This window comes from Echinops telfairi, unplaced genomic scaffold (genome assembly GCF_000313985.2).
Source record: "Echinops telfairi isolate 266 unplaced genomic scaffold, ASM31398v2 ScPeMD7_7422;HRSCAF=8460, whole genome shotgun sequence".
In the NCBI taxonomy this organism is placed as follows: Eukaryota; Metazoa; Chordata; class Mammalia; order Afrosoricida; family Tenrecidae; genus Echinops; species Echinops telfairi.
The window spans coordinates 2,248,982-2,253,064 of NW_022111322.1; positions in this window are offsets into that span (position 1 = coordinate 2,248,982).

A 4,083-nucleotide genomic window follows, 5' to 3' on the forward strand; every position below is an offset into this window, starting at 1 on the left:
ATTATTTGTTGCCAAGCTGTGCAGTATTATTTTTATATTTAGCAAAAGTTACTCCTGCTAAGGAGAAAAACCTGTAATCAGTTTGGTGAACAGATAATAAGACATTTACACTTGCATTTTAGCTTTAAGACAATCTTTTGTAGATTTTTACACACGATGGATGAGAATTACAACCCAAGTAAAGTTCAAGGCATGTCCTTCCTTGTTGAGAAACTGACTTTTGTTCATCCTACTATGATCCTAGAGTTCATTGAGTGTCGTTGGTGGAAACCACAGGTCCTGGCAAATACTATTTACCAGTTTGTATGAGGAATGTAAGCCAATAAGAGTGGTTTGCACTTACTTTAGGTGAAATAACAAGCACTGCCAGCTTGGCCAGAAACATGCATCCAGGAATTTTAGGAGAAATGATGAGGTCTCTGATTGAGACTGTCTTTGTAGGAGTCTCTGGAGACACACCAAAGAGGAGTTTATACAGTATTATTATTATTATCTGTTGAAATATAAATACAACTTTTTTCTTGATTGAACAAAAGTTTTAATACTTAATTATTATTATTTTAATGCTTTTCTTCTTGATAAGATGTGCAATGGTTCCTTCCTAAGGGTCACCTGTTGTGAATCTGAACCCTGTCTGGCTTCTGAGGGGTGTGATCTGCGTCTATTTAGGCCGCTACTACAGTCTGGGCTACAGCCCTTTCGGTTGTTTCGTCAGGCATTATAAACCCTTTAAGCAATTTCTATTAATTTTGATTAGAATTTATTTTTAATTCGTTTTTGTTTTTATATTTTTATTGCCCTCCGCCCCCCCTGCTGATGCCCAACACAGCCTTTTAAGCCTCATGACAAATACGGCTGTGCTCCTTTGGCGTGACAACCATTATTTGCTGGAAGTCATTTCAGTGGGGTGATGAGTTTAGGGGAAAAAAGCAGGGGCTTTACCAGAGGTCTACCGAGCAGGGAGCCAGTGTCTGCTGATGCTTCCTGCTCTTTACAGATGAGATCAGGCAGTCGACATCTGTGACCACTCTTTGCTTTCTGTGGGTGAGAGAGGGGGGCTGCCAGCTGTCTGCAGGGGCAGCGCTGGCCACAGCAGACAGACTTAAGCCAGGCAGGAGGATACTTTGCCCAAGAAGCTGCAGTAGACAGGAAGGGCTTGGGGCCACTGCAGAGCATTTTTTAATTTTTATAAAGAGATCTGTAGTCCAGGCAGAACCAGGGGTGTTACAGAGAACACGCTGGGCAACCACGCACAGAGAGAGCACTTTGCAGCCACAGGAAGCTCTTTGTACAGAGAGACACTGAGCAGCCAAGTGTGACCGAAAAGATAAACCGAGAATTAACCAAAGACGGATGAGACTCAATTCCGTGGGGAAGGAGGAGACAGACACTTTAAAGCTGATTTTTAACCCTCTTAGTATGATGTGGACACATAGGAGGTGAGTTCCACCTACAGTGAAACCATTCAGGTGTTCGCCTGACCTGACGGCTAGAGCTGTAATTAGATGCAAACACACACCTACATAATTTTTCTGAGTTCAAAACCATTAATGCCCTTCCAAAGAAGAGAAAATATAAACAGACAGTTACCAGGAAAAAAATAAACAAAAGTAAAGAAAAACCCCTTTTACATTCTGAACTTACAGTGTTTCTTGGAAGCAAAGATTAATTACCCATTTAAAAACACATTCTGGTTCCCAAACCTCTGGGTGAAATTACTCAAAGTCCTGCAAAAAAAGACATCGAGCTTGACAGGTCATTTATTTTAAACCACACTGCAAAGCAGATAAAACAAACATTTTAAAAGGCAGAAGATCTTCAGAGGCAACATGAAAAGGACAGTACAAAAAAATTAAACCAAACCAGGATTTTTTCTGTATAAGCTGTTTAAAAGTGTTATTTATATTTTATAATAAACACAAAAGCACAAACACCAAGAAAATTTACCTCCCAAAGCTTACATTTCTGCCAAGTGCCTTGGCAGGTTAGATTAATAATCTATTTACTCAGTCTGTCTAAATCCCAGGTTTGTGGATAAAACCACTCAGTGTTCTTCAAAACAAAACAAAACACTACGCAAAGGTTTGAAATTTATAAAACAAAAATGTTTTGTTCGCATTAACTTTTAGCCAACAATTTAAACCTACTAACAGCAAACAAAAAGATAACAACAGCTGAAAGAAAACTTTTTGTCCAGAAGTTCAATTAGTCAGGTCTGTGACTGCGATGCTAATAGCCAGCAGCCCAGTCGCCGGGAGGGAGGAGAGGCAGAAGGGTTGAAGGGGAAACATACAGAAGCTTATACAGCAAAAGACAAACAACCAGACAGACAACAGAAAAAGACAGACAATTTACGCGATATGACAGACAGCCATGGCTAACCAGAATTACAAATTCCCCAGATTTGCTAAGCACTGGCTAGTAAAGACAAGGTACCAGACTTCCAGAGTGGTGTACTGGCAAGAAGGGGCTGAGAGGCGTTGTGGTCGAGTCCAACCCCCACCTCTAGCCTAACAGAAGAGACAGGTCTCACAGACAGACTTAACTCCGGAGGTTTCAGACAGAAGACTCAAGCTGAATTCGTGTCCCCAGGCAGCTGCTCGACTGGGAGAGTAGGAGTCCAGAGCCTCGAACATTTTATCAGGAGACGCCTCCCCCAGAGGTCCTACACAGGCACGAAGACACAGTGGCTTTCCCAGCCAACGCACCAGAAAGTTGCGGGTTCAAATAAATGACAACCACTATAATGTCTTGAAATTTAGAAGAGTGTTTTATTCAGTTATATCCGAACTGTGAGAATCTAAAAGTGACTCCATGATTGCAGTCCCAGGTGGACTTTTCAGTCCATCTTTAAAGGCAAAAAATCACTTATCATTCCTCTACAACTTAAGCAAGCGTGGACAGAAGCAGAAAGCAAAGTTAATGTTATTATTTTTCAGAGTTAGTGAGTGTTACAGGGTACAGCACTGATTATAACATCCTGGTTAATAAAATATAGTAATATCCTGGTTACAACAGTAAAAGAAACAATATTATTAATTACAATGTTCTGATCTCAAGAACATGAGTACATTATAAAATTAATCATTAGTCGGACTTTCCGAGATGGGAGGGGGAAAGAGGCAGATCATTCAGCAGTCAACAAGAAGCCATTACAGTGGCTAGGCTAGTCTGTTTCACAACTTCTACATGTATACTTCAGTGCCATTGATGATATTCTTCATTTGTACAAGCATTATTGCTATCCTTTTCCAAATTATTCCACCTCCATTAACATACACTCAATACCCCCTAAGCAAAAATTCTTCCTCCTTCACCCATGGTAACCAGGGTCAAGTTTCGTTCTCGGCAGGGATTCTTTCAGATCCTACTCAGTCATGAGAATCTCCGTTTCTAGAAGAGTGGGTGGCACAAATTACAGTCTCAAAGATTGACTTGAACCCCCTAACGATTAGATGTATGAGTGACCCGCCAATCAAAAGTCAAGTTCAACAGATTTTGTAGAAAATAACACTAACAAGCAAAATAACCTTTTCCCTGTAGATGTCCACAACAGCTTCAAGTTTCTGTTAGACCAGGTCACCATCAAGCACAAATATTTGCCAACTACCTGTAATCTGTTCCTAGAGAGACCACAATCCCATTCGGGTTCTTTCTCTTTCTCTCTCTCTCTCTCTTTCTAAAATAGCATGCACTTTATTGAAATCCAACCAGGCGTTGATAAAAATATCTATCTGTGCAGCTGTGAGTCCAAACTGTCTCAGGAAGAACTGGGCACTTCACATCCATGTATGCCGGGCCTGGCAGAGGACCCCCCACCCCCCACCCACCCACCTCTGCATAGTCCCAGGGTGAAGTGGCCCCTGACGGCCAAGAGGGAGAGCCTGGTAGAGCCTCAGCCAGTATGCCCCCTGCATCCCTGGGGAGGGGCGTGGCCTCTGATCTACACCCTTCCTGCTTCAGGAGCACCAACTTCTCCATGGCAGCGAGTGGCGGGAAGGACTAAGAACAGACAAGAGGATCCTCCTTCAGGCTTCAGGGCTCTGCACCCCCACAGGGACCTGGCGGCACAGGGACTGCGGA